The sequence below is a fragment of the Sphaerodactylus townsendi genome, linkage group LG03 (genome assembly GCF_021028975.2).
Source record: "Sphaerodactylus townsendi isolate TG3544 linkage group LG03, MPM_Stown_v2.3, whole genome shotgun sequence".
NCBI lineage: Eukaryota > Metazoa > Chordata > Lepidosauria > Squamata > Sphaerodactylidae > Sphaerodactylus > Sphaerodactylus townsendi.
Window position 1 is genome coordinate 131,631,043 of NC_059427.1, and position 18,940 is coordinate 131,649,982.

General features: G+C 42.8%; 1 long non-coding RNA gene across 1 annotated transcript in view; it reads left to right on the forward strand.

The window, feature by feature from the left end:
• Positions 1-2,675: 2,675 nt before the first annotated feature.
• LOC125428985 overlaps positions 2,676-18,940 on the forward strand; it is a 73,863-nt gene continuing 57,598 nt past the window's right edge. The window contains exon 1 of the long non-coding RNA XR_007243924.1: positions 2,676-2,781. This is a non-coding gene — a long non-coding RNA (uncharacterized LOC125428985). The remainder of the gene's footprint in view (positions 2,782-18,940) is intronic.

The following is an 18,940-nucleotide window of genomic DNA, read 5'->3' on the forward strand; positions in this document are numbered from 1 at the left end:
AAATGCTTTTCAAAGTTTTCTCTGTAGGTTTTCGGCTTAGCAGAAGGCCTTTCAAAAATCACAATTTTGGGGTTCTGCTACAGATCTTAGTCCAGCGTACTCTCGCTACTTTCATGGCGAGTGGCCCACCAGGTGCCTTTGGGAGCTCACATGCAGGATGTGAAAGCAATGGCCTTCTGCTGCTGCTGCTCCTGAGCACCTGGTCTGCTAAGGCATTTGCAACCTCAGATCAAGAAGGATCAAGATTGGTAGATCGACTTCTCCTCCATAAATCTGTCCAAGCCCCTTTTAAAGCTATTCAGGTTAGTGGCCATCACCACCTCCTGTGGCAGCATATTCCAAACACCAATCACACGTTGCGTGATGAAGTGTTTCCTTTTATTAGTCCTAATTCTTCCCCCCAGCATTTTCAATGTATCCCCCCTGGTTCTAGTATTGTGAGAAAGAGAGAAAATTTTATCTCTGTCAACATTTTCTACCCCATGCATAATTTTATAGACTTCAATCATATCCCCCCTCAGACGTCTCCTCTCCAAACTAAAGAGTCCCAAACGCTGCAGCCTCTCCTCATAAGGAAGGTGCTCCAGTCCCTCAATCATCCTTTTTCTGATCTCTTCAATATCCTTTTTTTTTGGAGATGTGTAGCAACCAGAACTGAAGAACACGAGTACTCCAAGAATGCGGTGCGCATCTACCTGATTTATATAAGGGCAGCTTAGCGTAATCTTTGGCAGTTTTATTATCAATTCCTTTTCTAATGATCCCCAGCATAGAGTTTGCCTTTTTCACAGCTGCCATGCATTGAGTTGAGCGTTTCCCGTATGGAACCTATCAACCAAGACAGCCCAAATCCACTTTCCTGGTCTGTGACTGATAATTTGCGGCCTGTAGCGTGTATGTGAAGTTTGGTTTTTTTTTGCGCTATGTGCATCAGCATTTTGCTACATTGAACTGCATTTGCCATTTCTTAGCCCACTCACCTAATTTATCAAGGTCTGCTTGGAGCTCTTCACAATCCTTTGCGGTTCTCACCACACTACATAATTTGGTATCATCTGCAAACTTGGCCACCACGCTACCCACCCCTGCTTCCAGGAGTGGGTAGTGTGGTGGCCAAGTTTGCAGATGATTCCAAATCAACATGCTCCCACAGCATCATCACCTCTTTCTCTTGTATCAATCCCCTCCCCTTTTTGATAGAATTTCTTTCTTCTTTTTAATTGATCGCAGATGGCCAGGCCTAACATCATAAATAATGGCACTAGAATCAGCTAGGGCACATGATGAGCTCTGGAGCAGTGAGCATGTGTGCCCTGGGCTGGCTGGACTGCCGAACCACACCCGGCCTGATCTCACGATGCGCACAAGTTTAAGGGGTGGAGCACCATCCCTATATATTAGGCAGCACGCGGTTGCTCCAGCGTTCTTCGACGTCTGAAGCAAACTGACCCACCCACTCTCCCTATTTGGGCAGGGTTTTTTTGCTGCTTACTTTGTCGCAGACTTGGCAATTTGGGCAAAGGAGTGCATCTTTATGGAGAGGCCGAGCTTGCATGCCGGACCTCCCCGCGTTGGGGGCCTCCATAAGAGACTTGGGGTGGGCTCATGGCGCATGCCATGGAGGCCTCTGCAATCGAGCCTGAAACCCCAGCAGGGAGGAGTCCACCAAGGGCAGGCGCCCCGGTAGCCCAGTACCTCTCTGTCCTCCCCAATATGGATTAGGGTTGGCGCTGACTGGCTGCCGGATGCGCTCCTCTTGCTTGCCCAGCTTCTGGGCAATGGGCTGTGACCCATTTTAATTCCAGAACGTCTCCTATGGTTATTCACCAGATGGAACCTCTGCACATCTGGGCGCAATATCACACAGCCACTCATTGTTGACTCTGTGGTGATGTTATGAAAGGCAGGTGAAGCCATTTCAGAGGGAGAGCAATGCTTTTTGTATCATGGTGTCCTCACTCTGAATATATTCTGGGAAGGGAGTGGAGTTTGACCCCTGCTTTCCTGATTTGGCTCTGCCCTATTTAAAACATGCAGGCATTAGCTCGCAAAATGAAATATGTTTATATCCTGTTCTTTCCAATGGGATAGGCTTCAAATATCTATAATCAACCATGGCAATCAATAGAATTTAAAAAGGTGCAGCTTGGACTGAGCACGCTGTTCATTTTTAAAAATCAAATTCATATTCCTTAGATATTATAGACACACAAACTCACTTCTGAATCTGTAACTCCATGTAACAGTAAAGTAAAATAAATGCTTGCGCCAACAGGGGGAAACACATCACTTAAAGATTTTTTTAAAAGCAACCCCTGCGTGGTTGGAAAAGATCAGAGCCAAACAACATTTGGACAAACACAATCTTGCTTAATGAAATGCAAATTGGTCTGAGTAGCAATGCCAACTTTAAAAAAAAAGTTTTTCAAGGCTTCCTTTTCCTCTCCCTTGCTTTGGATAAGTAGCAATGGCAGAAAAGTACACTGGCCTGATAACCATTCTGGGAAACATTGCCCAACTCCTGGTCTTAATGAATTGAGAGCTCTTTAAAAAAACCCCAGCAATGCTTCGTTCAGTCTGGCTGGGGCTCAAAAGCTTTCAGCCCTACTAGGATCTCAGCCAACATTTCTTAGTTTGTTTTCCTGAGGTTAGTACACCAGTATTTGTGAGGAGATTCTGGAAAAAGCAGGGTCTGAGATTGAGCAGATCAAAAGATAGACGTTCCTGCTGATGGCCTCCTTGCATGGCACCCGTGAGGCATTCCTTAGGGAAAGCTACAAGGTAATTTTTCATGTGTTTTTCACCCTGTGTTTGTTTGAGAAATAGCAGCAGGTTTTTCCAAGAGAAAAACAAAGTTGCATATCCTCAGGTCTCTTGATGAGTCAATAGCCAAGAATAGAATAACAATCAAAACCTTTCATGGGCTGGAATCAACTGGCTGTTGAGGGTTTTCCAGGCTGTGTGGCTGTGATCTGATAGTTTTTGCTTCTAACATTTCATCCTCATTTATGGCTGGCATCTTCAGAGATATATCACAGCGAGGGAGAGAAACACATCTTACCAGGACATATCTCTGAAGATGCCAGCCATGGATGTGGGCAAAATATTAGGAGCGAAAACTGCCAGAAAATGGCCACACAGCCCAGAAAACCCACAACAGCCAATAGAGCTGCCTTTAACGTGACATTCAATGACAGTGGGACACAGAGCTTCCTATTATAGATAGAAGCCCTTAAATGTTTAAGTAACCAATAGAACTTGCCTTTGGCCTAGGCCTTTGTGTCTCTTTCAGCCCCAGTTAAACTTAGTTTGCATTTTAGAATCACTGTGATAATGGGGCATGTTCAGATGGAAATGTTTGGAAGAGAGACCAGCCAGGGATATCCTGAAGCTCCCTATTGAAAGATTAACCAGTGTAGGTCTCTTTAAATTAACTGGGCTGGCAGGAAACAAAGCTGGCTGAGGCATCTCTCAAGTAGAGGACAGAAGCACAAAAACAGCGCACTCAATTCCTGTCAGAACTATTTGGATCTGTTGTAAAGGAGAGCTGGCATGAAATTTTATAAAACAGACCCCATAAACTTAAGTTGCTTTCCCTGTAGCCATAATTGGTTCTCTATGGTTGGACTAAACCAAGCACAAAATAAAGCTGGTGATTCTATCCAGTAACTCATGAAACTGTGGGCATATATTGAAAAATATTTACCAGATTTTCAGTGGTAAACAACCTTAAACTTACCTCAGATAATTTTCTTCCCTGGATGCTCTGTTCCCTGAGTTATCCATGCTGTTAAACTATATTTGAACATGAGAACCTTGGGGCTTTGCTTCAAAAATCAGCTCACTGAATCTCTTTCCTCCTAGTCTGAATTTAATTTAATTTCACTTCATTTATATTCTGCCTTTCTCCCATTGGTGACCAAAGGCAGTTTACATTCTTTTCCTCTCTTCCATTTTATCCTCACAACAACCCTGTGAGTTAGGTTAGGCTGAAAATGTGTGATTGGCCCAGGGTCACCAGGTTACCTCTCATGGCAGAGCAGGAACATCTAATCATTCGTCAAACAATGTTTGAATGACCACGATACCAGTCTTCTATGAAATTGGTGTGGCTCCTCTTTGAAGTTTTAGTGAAGGATTATTCCCTGTATATAAAGCATTGAATTCAGTTTCTCCCATCAAAACAGTTGAGGAAGATTTCAAACAGCAAACACAGACATAAGCAGAAAATGGCAAACATTTGTTTTCATGTTGCTGGATGAACAAAACATTTTTGTGCATCATTTGCTATGTGTAAAGATCAGCATTATTATGATATGCTACAATAACTAAATGTCGCCACAGTGCTAATAAAATTGCACTCCCTCTCCTGATGTTGGTGTCACAAAAAGTTACATCTCCATTGTGCATCTTAATAAATCAGTTCTTGCATGTTTCACCAAACACACGGTGGCGGTGTTTCAAAATAAGTGGTTATTCGTCACATTTATTTCCATTCAGCCCTTTCCTGGAGGCTCCTGCAGATATATAGCCAGTTGTGCCCAGGATGAAATGCAAGATAAACTGCCCAGAATGGATTTCTTTCTCATCTGCTGGATGCGTTAGCTCACCCAAATCCTTTCTCAGAGATATAATTAGAAATAACCTCACCCACTGTTCCACAAGCCAGGCTTGACATGGCTTGCGGTGCTGCAAACAGAGGGCTGGGCTCTCATGTCTCTTTGTGGTACACTGCCCAATGCCAGAGTCATGGTTTGGAGATGCCTGACTGTGGGTTTGCATGTAACAGCCTAGAAAACCAGACTTGGATATTCCTTAGCTGTTCCAAAGTGGTTTGCAGCCTTTATTTATTAGAACTACATAACCAGTTATTTAGGTGTGGCCAGCTAGGCAAGAACTTAGCACTTACCTATCTACAAGAGATTAAGTGCTGCACTAAAAGTGTATGAACCATGGTTGCTGCCACTGGCACATAATCTTCTGCAAGGGTATCAATAGAGGTAATTCTCAATGTGGCCCTGAGACGTGGATGCTTAAATCTGAAAATTAGGGCCATGAACAGGTGATCTTCCTACAAACCTGGAAGAAGCCCCAGCTTTACAGAAAAAAAAGAATAAAAACTCTTTAAAAAGTTAATAGAAGGGCTAGAACCTCCAAAATTATAAAAGAACTAGCTTTAGTTTGAAGAAAAGATTACCACAGTGGCCATTGCTAGGCAGCCACAACAGCATTGAAGCCTTGATTTCTGCCAGTAAAAAATGGTGGGGGAGAGCTTTTTCCAGAGCTGTTTTGGTCTTTGGGAGTGGATTCATGAGGACTAGGACCAGCAACAGCCACTAGGCAAATTGCTACCACAGGATTTGCATGACTTGCCCAGTTCTGGCTTCTTACTACAGTTCAACAGCAGACATTCCACAAAAGCTAGTGCGGTTTAGGGGTTAGAGTTTGAGAAAAAGATCCAGGAAACCCAGGTTAGAATCTTCACAGTGGTGTAAAAGCTAATTGGGTGACTTTGGACAAGTCAATACTCTTAGCTTTACCTACCTCACAGGGTTGTTGTGAGGATAAAATGGAGGAGAGAATGAAGTCTGCTGCATTTAGTCCCCATTGTGGAGAAAAATGGGATGTAACAGAGACAGGAAAAAGGTAGGTTGGTTTGTGGGTGAGAAGGAGAGATGGAAATAGGGAAAGGTGAGAAATATGGAGGCTTCCAGGAAAAGTGAAAGGGGAAATAATGTAGGTAGGGGTTACAGAAGAAAGTGTGGTGCCCCAGTCTTGAATTTCCCACATGGTGACAGAGCCAGGCTCAGATCACACCGTGCAATATGAATATTGCAAGACTGGGCTGCCAACCTCCAGGGGGGGCCTCAAGATCTCTTGGAATTACAACTGACCCCCAGATGACAGAGACCAATTTCCTTGGTGTAACTGACTGTTTTAAAGGCAGACCTCTATGACATTATTCCCAAATGAGTTCCTCCTCAGGCTCCACTCCTAGAATGTCCAGGAATTTTCCAACCCTGAGTTGCCAACCTAAACAGACAAAGCAGACTTTTCCACCAGCCTAGAAAAAAACCCTAGGTTTGCAGAAACATGAAATCTAAAACATGAAATCAAATCCCCCCTCTGCCATAGAAGCTGCTTAGGTGACTTTGGACCAGTTATACACAACCAGCCTAATAGGGCTTTGAGGAGGAGAGGAGAATGGATGTAATCTGATATAGGTCCCAGTTGGGAATGAAGTTGGAGTATAAATGAAGTAAATAAATATAGCTGAAGGTGGGGGACAGATAAAATGTAGGATGATTGGTGTGTGAGAAGGAGGGAAGAAGGGAAAGGTTATGATATGGGTGCTATCAAGAGCAGGGAAATAGGTGCCCTGTTAAAAGGAGGAAAAGAGGAACTAGTGTGGGGAGGGCAATGCAGTGGAAAGCAAAATGCTCCTGCTAGTTCTTGTTGGTTCCCTTATAGCTAAGTGCCATTATTTTACGGCCAGGGGTAGTGAAGGAGGGAAATCTGAAGTAGAGATTATCTGATTTTCTAACCTTTTCATTCTTAGCTGCAGTTCTATGTTTCATGTTTATGTCCCTAACTTTACTACGGTGTGTTTTGCATCACTGGCCTCACTTTGTATTCCATCTTTTTACCAATTATCGTTCAGTGGTTTGTATATAACCAATATCAAACGCTTAAGACCTCACCACAGATCCAGTCACAAGGCTAACAAAGCTACTATATAACAACTATTTTATCCCACTTTGTGTAAAAAATAAACAATCTTTATCAGTCTTTGGGAAGGGCCAGAAAGTAGCCTGCAAGCCTCTTTTCACATAGAATTCTATAAAAAGAGTGCCATTACGCTTACACAGACAGGCGGACACACATACACAGATTATTTGCTACCTATCTAACTGCAGGTGGTACATGCATGTGGAGCACGTCTTCTGCTGATGACCTTAAATCACATTAAGGAACATATGGAGATGTTTCTTTAGGTGTTCCTGCTCTAGGCTGTTTAAGGATTTAAGAAACTTTCAAGAAGACATGGAGCACCTGGCCATTTGAAATGCTCTCTGACAGAGTGAAAACAGCTCCCTGTGTGTCCAAGAATGTTCATTTTTTAGATTTCTGCTTGTGGAGTAATAGCAAGAAAGCATTCTCACAAGTTGTGAATAAAATTGTTGGGATATTTATACTTCTGTTTTGTCCCCAAGCATTGTACATTGACCTCCCCTCTTCCAATTTATCCTCATAACAACTTTATGATATAGATTAGACTGGTTCAAAGTCAACCAGAGAACTTCTATGACAGAATAGAGATTTGGACCTAGGTCTCTCAGATTCTAGCTTGACACTCTAGCCACTATATCATGATGTAGTAATTCCAGTGCCTGGTTCAGGATCATAACTCCTTGGAGAGATGGAAGAAACAGACTTTCACAGTGCCTCTTTTTGTTTATTCCACACAAAGTGAAAATGGTGATGCTGTAGTGACAGTGGGGCCTCATCTGGCCAACCATCATTCTTGAGACTAGTTTGTAGGATACCAGCAAGAAAAAGCAAGAAAATGGTACCAGGCCCCAGCCCTTATAACTGAATGTTGAAATACTAAATACTGAAATATTTAATGACTCTAAAACTAAAGAAATCATCACTGTTTAAGGTATCAATTAATGTGATAGAAGCAAAGAGGTTGTACAATTGGTGCCATATTAATATTGGCGAAGGCAAATTCAATGACCCATCATTGTCAATTTCATCCCAAACTCCTCCTCCTTCAAAAAAAAATTAATCAAACCAATTCAACTTTATCATTGTAATTCCATCTTTTTTTTCTTAAGGAGCCAAAACACTAGTCAGGAAAAAAAGCAAGACGAATGCTAAGGATGTTGAAAATACAACATATGCTAAAAGAAAACTGGCTCTTAATCAACAGTTTATTTGAGGGGAGGGAAGACAGCAGAACTTGTAGAAACTTGTTGCAGTGGTTGGATCCAAAGAATAGATGCCCTTAGTGGTTAGGCCAGTGAAGAAGCAAGTTGGCCCTTTGAGATACATTTCGGTTCAGATAAGCGAATACTTCTGAATCTCATATCCTGTAGCTGAGCCTTCCATCCTATAGCACAGTGATGGCGAACTTATGGCACGGGTGCCAGAGGTGGCACTCAGAGCCCTCTCTGTGGGCATGTGCAAACAGAGTGCCCCCCACACACATCTAGGCTAGCCTGGGTTGCTGGGCCCGACTATTAGCATTAAACCTAAGGCCTAGTTTTGGGGAAGTAGTGTAGGTAACCCTGTTAAGCGCTGTTAAACTAAAGTGCGATCCTTTACCTGGGAGTAAGCTCGGTTGCTGGCAATGGGGCTTGGTTCTGAGTAAACCCTCCTAGGGTTGTGATTCACCTGTTGGAAGAGTTGCTCGGTTGCTTCAAAGCAAAGCCATCGACTACCACCAAGCTTACTCCTGAGTAATGCACGCCTCTGAGTCAACCGTTTTTTTCTAAACGAAACCTCAGTATTCAGGTTAAATTATTGTGTTGGCACTTTGCGATAAATAAGTGGGTTTTGGGTTGCAATTTGGGCACTCAGTCTTGAAAAGGTTCACCATCGCTGCTATAGCATATTACCCCATTATACACTTACACATACACTTTCTTGATTGATTCAGGATAGACAAGAGCCCATTGTAAGAACTTAATCATGCAAGCAGAAGCCACTCCTCAAAATGTATCAATTTAGCTCAAAGCAATTTAAACCAAGTGTCTGACTTTATTTATTTAATACACTTTAACCTTTCCTCCAAAGACCTCAGGGTGATATAGCATCTGTCCACACACACATACATTTTTATTTTCATAACAACTCTGTGATATAAGTTAATCTGAGAAAGAAGGGCAGGGAGACATTGAGATTGTCCCAAGTTCATCCAATATACCCAATTATGTATTTCATAAAAAAGGTATATATTAATAGACTGCTAAAACATGTTGGTTTGCAATGAAATAGAACAGAGGTCTGCAACCCACGGCTCCAGAGTCGCATGCGGCTCTTTCAACCTTATACTGCGGTTCCGCATGGCCTGGAGGTCGGAGGGTAGCGTGGGTGTGTCTTTCCAGCCCTCCAGAGCAGCGCTGGAAGAAAAGGTGAGTGGAGGGGCTAAACTGGAAGCGGAGGTGCCTCTCCGGCTCAGTAGATCTTTGGGGCCATGGAAAATGGGTTCAAATGGCTCTTTGGGTGGTAAAGGTTGCAGACCCCTGAAACAGAATCTTAATATTATTGAGCCCAGATTTGCAGAGGTTTTATCTGGTGACAGGACACGTTTTGGAATTAAAATGGACCGTATCCCTTTTATTGAGGCAGAAGCTGAGCAAGCAAGAGGAGCGCATCCGAGCAGCCGGTCAGCACCCATCGCTGAACCCCGGCACAGTGTGTAACAGACTTCCCTCTGTGTTACACCTTTGAAGATGCCAGCCACAGATGCAGGCGAAATGTTAGGAACAAGATCCACCAGATCACACAGCCCGGAAAACCCACCAGAACCAAATGAAAGAGTTTGGTTGCATCTCACCCATTATGTCTTCACAATTTTAATGGGATGGATGTGCTTGGTGCAGGGATATCAGCTTTTCAACATCAGGCTGCAAAGCTTTTCCCTCCCCATTTTCCCTTCCTTTCCCCATCCTTACTCTTCCCCTTCCTTCTCTCCTTTCCCTTTTCTTCAGCTAGAGCTGTTTTAGACTTACCAATTTTTATCCCCTGTTGGAGAATGGAACAGAGAATGAAAAGGTGCCAATTTTTTGTATATTCAGTCTTAAATAGTTTAACCTGGTTTATTGTATTATGTATTGATTATTGATTGTGAGTACTATACACTGGTGACATGTGCTATATATTATGTGTAAGCTGCCCTGAGCCCAGCCTCTGCCTGTGGTAGAGTGGGATATAAAGGCAAATAAAGTAAAGTTGTTAGATCCCCACATTCAGTAATTTTCAGTCTGTTTCTGTGCTTGGAAAGAAGCTGGATGACTGCACTGAAGCCCCATCTATTAAATATGATGTTGGGAAGGCAATAAAGTACACCTTGGGTGATTCCGCACATGAGTAAAATAGGTTCGACCCAGTTCCCTGAGAAGGGTACTAACCTAGGTCGAAGCCATTGTTTTTCCCACTGCAACCAGCTTGATCCCAGCTCAGAGGGCGGAATCATCCTGTGCCTCTTCACCACTCCGTTCCAATTGGCTGCTGTTCTGTGGCCATGTTCCGTCTATCCCCACACACGTTATTTAAAAAACTGCCACAGGAATGGAGGGATGAAGGTGGTGTTTTTTGATTGGCCAGTGTACGCATGCTCAAAACACTCAGCTGTGATTGGCTGAATGGAGAACTCCTGGCACCAGAGATTCCACACTTTACTGGAATCGAGCTGAGTTCGAGCGTGGTTCCCTAAAAAGTAATTGTTCCCAACTGGAGTTGGAAATTTGACCGTTACATGGGGCGAAGCTGGTACAAAACCACGTCGATCCCAGTGGTTGTGCGGAGCACTTAAGTCGAACGCAGCTCGAACTTAGGTTGATAATGCAAGTGCGGAATCCAGGTGCCAGGCCCTTAAGGGGTAGGCGGCTGCTATCAAGGCCAAATACTCACTATAGCCCCTCAACCAATTATCAAATGTGTGATCTGCAGTGGGCTGCTCCTTCTTCTTCCTGTCGGCCTTACCCCCCGCCAGGCCCTGTTCTCCCTCCCGTCTCAAGTACTTAAAAATGTCAGTGTAGTACCCATCCAATGCCCACTCTCTGAACTTCCTGGGCATGTGAGACCTGGGAGGGTTCCCAGTGTCGTCCGAGGCCGTACCAGTAGGTGGAGCCTCTGGACTGAACGTGCGCCTGCGCTTCGCAAGCCATGAAGGCAAAAAAGGCACCCTCTCCCCTTGATACCAGTATTCCCCCGTTGCCTGCATCTCGTCATCCTCTGATGACTCACTGGAAGAAGAAAAGCTGGGAGACCGTCGGGACGAACGCGAGCACCACGATGATCTCTTCCGTCTGCGGCCTTCGCACTCCGACATCCCCACTGATGCGTCCACCAATGTGGATGCGCTCCCAGGGGGAAAAGCTGGATAGCAGGGGCCGGAGGACCCACCACGCCCTGCTCCCCCGTGAATGCTGAAGAGGTGGATGGGATTGGGTTGTCGGCCCTGACCGGGGTGTCAAGATTCGTCAGCGAGCCGCCCAGCGCTTGTGATAGGTGCAGGAGCATGTCCGCCAGGCTCCTCATTAAACTGGTGCTGGATCCCGGCTCCGATGCCAAGGCGCCGCCTGAGGTACTAGGCTGCGGGTCGGGAGCCCAGGGTTGCTCCGAGGCTGCGGAAGCACTCCCCGCCTGTCTGGTTCTTATACCCCTCCCTATTGGGAACAATTGCAAACTCTGTACTTCTCTTGGAGCCTCGGCCCGGGCAGCCACGCCGAGCCTGCCCACCACCGGCTCCTGTTCAGCTGTTCCTGGGCCGGTCTGAGCCCTTACTCTGTTCAACAGAGCTCTCGCCTGACCAGATGGGGCCTTCTCGCCTCCCGGCGTCTCACTAATCTTAGTGCGCTTTGGGGGCATAATTACTAAAACCAACCCGCAGCCGCGATCTCCCACCAGCTAAAGAAGTGCAGGAGTGAATTACAATAGATCTGGGGGGCGGGGTAGGATGGTTGGGAAAGACTAAAGGGTAAGGTCGATAACACTCAGGGAAAGGGGGGGTCTCTCTCTCTACTCAAACAAGAAAAGGCAAGCTGAATCCCCTCTCAGGGATCACAGCACAATACCAGCACTCCATCTTGGCCTTACGCTCCCACTCAACAACGAAGACACCACGCCGCTGCTGAGTCTCGGCTGCCAAGAAGTCTCGGCTGCCAAGGGTGTGGCGCCTTCTTATATCTAAGCTCCTCCCACCCTTTGGTCTGTAGACCAATCAATGCAAACCTTGTGCATGCTTGGGCTCAAGCAATGCCTCTGCAATGCCTTTGCAAACCCTTATTGCCTCTGCTCACCACAGCCGCAATGGCTGCACCCAGTGATTCGGTTGCTGCTATTTCTCTTCAGGGTTAGCTTAGTAAGACATTTCTGTTTCAAAATGGGTACTTAGCTTTCTCTTGTCAATTTTTGCAAAGGATTCAGAGGAATCTCCTGGACACCACTTTGAATGCTCCATGAAGTAGTGTGCTAAGCAAAGACCCAACCATCCTTCAGGAAAGCAATAAGGCCAGAGATCCATTTCTTCTCCCCTCCAGTGATTTAGGAACAGCAAATCTGCTTGTTCCATAGTTTAATGCAGCAGGGGATGAGATATTGGCAAGGGCATTTTCACTCATTCACATACAAATCATCTGCTTACAGTGATCCAGGATGAATGCAAGTACAGAGAGGACCTAGAGAGAGAATGGGCGTCCCTAGGAAAAAGCATAACACTTTTTCTCCAAGAATTTTCAAGGCACTTTTGTCCAAGACGGAAGAGACCTGTGGATCCACTTATCAAGTCCTTGTTGGCAAAAGCTGCAGTCATTTTTCCTTCTGCTATTTCACCAAATCCAATTTTTCAAGCATACTTCAAAGATTGTCTGATCAGGTGCGCACCTGAAATGCTCTTGCTTTCCATGGGGAAATCTGAGAGCGAGAGCAGTAGGCATGCAGCAACATCCTTGTACATTGGTACAAGGAAGTTTGCCATGCCAGGGATCAGTTGCCAGTGCACCACGAGGGCCTCGGCCATAGCTTCCTCTACTACCATTTTTCAAGGGACAAAGAGTTGTTCACAAAATGAGAATCTGTTCCCTTTGGGACAGGATTCAACCCCCACCTAGGAGAATCTGTGCCATTTAGATGCGTAATTGTTGTGTCATTCAACTTTACCCCTGATCCTATGTAGGATCCTAGTATGTAATTTCTATACTGCTTAATGTCTCATGTTAATTCTTATGATATACTGCAGTTCTTTCTGGTGTTTCCAGAAGACTACTAAAATCCTAATGCCTTGAATGTCCCATTTTGTTGATTGTACTGACTCACTATGTTACTCTGCTTTGAGTCCCTGTGAGAAAAGAGAACTATAAATAAATAAATAAATCACTGCACTTTTGCCGTGCATTCAGTTTCAATTTCCCCACCATCATCTAGTTCTTATAACCTGGATTATTACCTGCCGGACACCTGCTGTTGTGCATTTAGCATTATTAATTATATTTATAATGATTTTACCTAATATAGGATTGTAAGAACTGTATTGAAACCAGGTGTTCTTCTTCCTGTGAGGGCAAACCTTAACTGAACTGCAAGGAAGAAAGGAAAATTGGACAAAAGCAAATCAGAATTCATGTACACATCAAAGGGATGTAAACATCAAAAGGATTAACATCATATTACATACTTCCCAACATAATACTCTACATTTTATATTTATATTACTAAATGCTGCAACGTTTAGATGATTTGTAGAGGATTGCACCAGACTTCTATTCTTCCCACTTAGATACCTTTTGTTGATCTCAGCCCAAACATATCATTTCTTTTTTGATTCTAGCAGACAATGTTACTTGCTGAACTTAACTCTTTTCCCATAATCATTTTTAAAAATCTTAACATACTAGAATGTGGATATAGGTAAAACCTACCCAGACTTGATTCAGCCAAAGTTAAAGACCTTTAAGTCCCAGCAATTTTAACTAATTGAAATCAGTGGGATTTCAAAGTGCTGAACTTTGACTGAATCATGCCCTCCATTTGTAGCTACAGGAAATGCTCAAATGCTCCATTTTAAATAATGTCTGGCTAGAAATGTGATAGTCACCCGTAATTTTCCATTTTACAACATGTTTTACAATAATTTTCTTTTTAAAAATCATAAACGGTGGAATTACATCATCTGTTCTTGTTTCAGAAATAGTCAGTGTCAAGCACACGGCATAATTACATATGTTTTTCTATGGTATATCCCTGAAACAGAGTCAATATTACTATTTTTACTATAATTAAATTATTTGCTTATAAGACCTATGCGGGGTCACAAAGAAGAGAAAAAGTCTAATTGCATTTCTCTGTTTTCCATATAGTTCTTTGCCAAGTTGGTTGACCAGAAAAGACAAAAAAGAAATTATACTTATGTAACTGCAACCTTTTCTTGTCTAACTAATTTTCTTCCATGCCCATCTTAACTTCTTACCAAGTTTTCAGAAATGGTTAGTATTTTTTTAAGCCTCTAGATGCTTCAAGTTGAAAAAATATGGGAAGATTACTTGAAAAATTTCGTCTGTATGCTGCCATGTACCTTTGTGACTTCTACTAGCTTTACATAGGCATGATACAGTTGGGTGAGTGGAGACACAGAGTGATAGCTATGTGACTGGAGAAATCTGGACTGGATACAATGGCAGGAATACTATAATTATGCCAGCTTTCTGCACTCCAGTTGCTTTCATGCCATCCTGTCTCACTTGTGCAGGTCTGGCCAAAACATGGATTTTAAGTTACTTCCAGACCAGGTTTATATCACTAAGAGACTGATGTGAGGGAAAAGAAGGTAAAGAAAAGGAGAGGAAGTGGTAACAGCAGGATGTACACAAATAAGCCACTGGCCATATGTTTCCTATCACAAAGGTCAAATGGTAGGTTCTTAATTAAGAAATGTGAATTCTAATGTCATCAAGACAGCCTCAGGCAATGATGTTTGCCGTCCAAATCATAACACTTAATAGTTCACTAGCAACCGATGATACTTAAGAACTTGAAGAGGCATTCTATTTTGGACAAGAATTAGATATCAACTTGAAGAAATCCTTTGAAATATTGGACAGTGCTTGGCAAATTCTTATATATTAGGGACAATTAGTGAAGGATTGGCAACTGACTGAGAGAAAATCCTTCTCCATATCAATTTGGAGGCCCTAGTGCTCCTAAAGAGAACAGAAAGTGAATTTTCCCACCGGTTACTGGTTCTCTCATTGCCATGTATTGATTTGTTTCAGTAGTTTATATGTTGGTTTACTGAATGCGTGTACAACACTTTTTAAGGGGAGGCAGGGAGTGTGGAAAACATGCGTGATTCCAGCCTAGAGGTTTCATGTAGCTGAAGGGGACAATTGGAATCTTGTGGGACCCCATAAGCCAAAGGCAAAGAGCTGGGCAGCATTCCCCCATGAAACCGACCTTCCAGCTAGAATCAGAATCACCACAGAAATAGGGGGAAAACACAGGGGAAAAAATCCAATATTGTAAAATTCATTATCTACATAGACTTTCAACATGCATTATTTTTCCTATCTAAGAGTTTAAGAGTAAGTATCTGAGTAAATTATACATAAGACATTATCTCGTCCATATTTTCACTGCAGAAAACAGAAACTTGGCTATAGATACAGTAATTCTTTAGTCAGCCCCACCAGTAAGATTTTTGAGAGTCTTCTGTTCAGATAGCAGTTTTTTTTTAACCAGCCAACATAGGTTCCAATAAATCCAAATGTGCCTGTAAGTAGAATCCACAATGGGGAAAAAAAAATGTTTCCATCAGGTTCACAGAGTAAGGACAACATTTACAATTAGATGGAACAAGTGGACCCAAAATAATCACAGGGCATTTATTACACCTGTTCGCTTTATTTCTGTCACTGATCTATGCATGCACATGGCTGAATTTGAAGCATAACATGGAGCTCCGAAGTCCAGAAACACATCCAATCTATAGCACTGTTATTATTCCTGCTTAGATGTCAACCAAAAGCTATTCAGTTGTGGAAAAAAAAATTAGGTACAATAGTCCATTGGTTTTAAACTCCAGTGTAATTAACTTTTGATATTTACAGAGTTTCCCTCAAAAGAAACAAAAACAAAAGAGTAATGGACAAACTCCTGAAAGTCAGCAATAGTGGTCTTTTCTTGCAATATGCAGTCACAAATGATGTGTTGGGTATGTTCTAGGATGTTCATGTGAAGTAACAGTCCGGCTCAAGAGACTTGTTTTTCACAGCATACTCCATAGAACATACTTGCAGTATCTGTGGTTTCTGTAGCAGATACATTGATGCCCAAAGTGTCCCTTGGATCTGGAAAGCTTGAAACACCTTGAAATAGGCTTTTGAAAGGATCAGGCTCTCATTCTCTCTGGGACTAAAATCAACACAGCAGGCAAGGCCACTATAAATGAGAGTTCAGATTTATGGTGGAATTAGGTCCCCATAGTACAGAACATGAGCAACACCCTCACCCCTCACAAGCTTAACCTTTTGCAAGCTTTGTTTCCTGGCCAGTGACTCCAAAGCAAATAGAACTACAAGCTGGCATTTAATGGAAGTCTGCAGAAAACTTGTCAAAATACATGACTGCGTCAGATGCTTGGAACAAGACTTCTACAGTAGTTTCCAGAAACTCAGCTCAATTACTTACACTTTAAATTATCTTTAATTGTTGCAAGTGAGTTACAAAAAAAAATCTCCCCCCTGTGAACCAAGACCCTGGCTATTAAGGATCACCTCATAATTGCAGCTTTAATAAGTGTACTGTAGCAGGTCAGCAGTGGAGGTTAGCATGGGGTATTGCTAGTTGAAGCCCACTGCTTAGTATGGGTAACTGAAAGTGACACATCACTATAGTTTGATCAATTACGTATGGGTAGTTTAGAATGTAAACTTTTTAGTGCATGTAATTACCTAGCCAGATGTTTTAATTTAGGGCTTTCCCCTCCTTCACACTCCGTTGCCAAAAAAACCAGCATGAAATTCAGGACACAATGTTGGGGAGAGGTACAGACTTCATAAATCTCACCAAAATGAAAATTCAAAGCTAATATTGGCATCTTGTTCAGGCAAAATGTATTTAGGAAATTCTAAGGCTATCAAATATGATTCTCCAGGTTTCATCTTGGATTTACAAAGTGATAACTAGTTGACTTGTTTTGCAAAAAACTTCGAAAACCTCATCCAAAAGCAAGGTGAATTGGGTAGGGCAAATAAAATGCACAAGGTGTGACAAAATCCCAAAGAGATTACACCAAAAGGAAATATCATTTGCTTCAAATAGCGATATGCACTCAGTTAGAAATGTATTAATGCAGACCTGAACCATACTCCAGTCAAAAATACTGGAAATGCCCTGAACATGACCAGAATTATTTTTGATGATCAGGATCTGTTAGAAGGCTTTTAATATGATGCCCATTTTGCTTAACTATACATTACATTTACCTCAGGGATGTCCATAGGTAGGTTGGCAACAGGGATACAAGGGCCTGATTTGACATGGTCCACAAAGAAATGGGTCTTAGGCCTCCCTCCTGTGCTATTTTCCTGACCCAAAACAGCTCTCATTGCTGAAATGTACATGTATCAGTACATGCGCAGTGGGATGAACATTGCCTCTAGAGTTGTTTCAGGTCAATGAAAAAGCTCTGGGGGAGATTTAAGTCTCCTATTTCTATGTTTTGTAGTCTTAATCTGAATTGGGTCTGCACATGCCAGGGAAGCATGAACTTCCTCACTCAGTCCAGGGAAGTTTCCAGGGAAAAATAGGCTCTTTCTATAGCGCTCAAATAAAATTTCTTAAGTGTTTAAAGCTTTGGGGAGAAATTCTGCACAGCTTTTCCCCCAAGATGTCTTCAGCATGTTTTATTTCTGCTCAACCCATCATATTTAGAAAACACTAAATCTCCCCCCACCCCAAGGTGGGGTCAAGATGTTTTCCCTTGCCTGTGCAGAAGGAAGCATTTTGTTTTTCCCATCTGACTTACTTACTCTTACTTTCATTTTCACTGCACCTCATGCCAGCCATTTTCTCCTGCTTGTGATTCCTGTGTTGCCCGCCATTTGGTGAAGGTTTCTCTACTTGAAGATCACCTGCCCACCATTTCCATGTAAAAAGTACTTGAATAAAGTTTGTTTTTACTGCTGATTTGGCTCATGTGTTGTTTTTCCTTTTTGTTTTGTTTTGAGAGAGGTGTCTTCAAAGCTAAGGAAACACGATATGAGAATCTGAAACATGCTCCTATTTCAAATCATCATAGCTTCAAGACACCCTCATAAAACAAAAACAAAAAAACCCCAACATGTGCACCAAATATGTACACCAAATCGGCAATCAAAACAAACTTTTTTCATGTACTTTTTGCATGGAAATGGCAGGTGGGTGAGCTGCAAACAGTGAAAATCTCCAATGGAAACCTTCACCAAGTAACAGGTGGCACAAATCACAAGTGGGAGGAAATGGTGGGCATGAGTTGCAGCAAAAATGAAATTAAGAGCTGAGGGAGGGGGAGGGGGAGGGGGGGGGGAAAGAACTGCTTTCCCTGGTGATGCTTTTTTTGCCCATGCTATGTGAGGAAAATAAGAACCAAAACAGTTATTTTTTTTAAAGTTTGTAAGATGTTTTATTTGTGCTGTGCATAAAGGGCCGGTGTGTGTACTTAGGCTCTGACATATTCCATTTTTGTGGCTGCATATGTATATAGCTAGGCAGGTAAGAGGAAACAGTTTCCTTGTCAACCACTGTAAAGCAGAGCAGATGGGAGGATGGTAGAGATATTTAAGCCATAGTTTGTCTCCCCTCTATACAGTGATATGTCCACAGCCCCAACTAGTCAGCCTACCTTTCAAGGGACAAAGGAAAATGTTTTACTTGTATAAGCCGGCAGGCAAGACTGTGGAGACAGGGTGTTTGTGGGGGAAATAGAAGCAGATTCAGAATATGCCCCTTGATGACAGGCAATCTTTCTGCCTGTATATTGCAGGGAGGATATTTTACTCATTTCATTTAATGATCTTACTTATTACTCAGGCACATTCTAAGGTTTCATCTCCTAGTAATTATAAGCATGTATGCACACATCAAACCAGATGAGATGCAAGACATCAATGAGGAACAATAATCAGATTGTGGTTTGTCGCCAACAACTTGCCAGTAGAATGTAGGGAGAATTCTG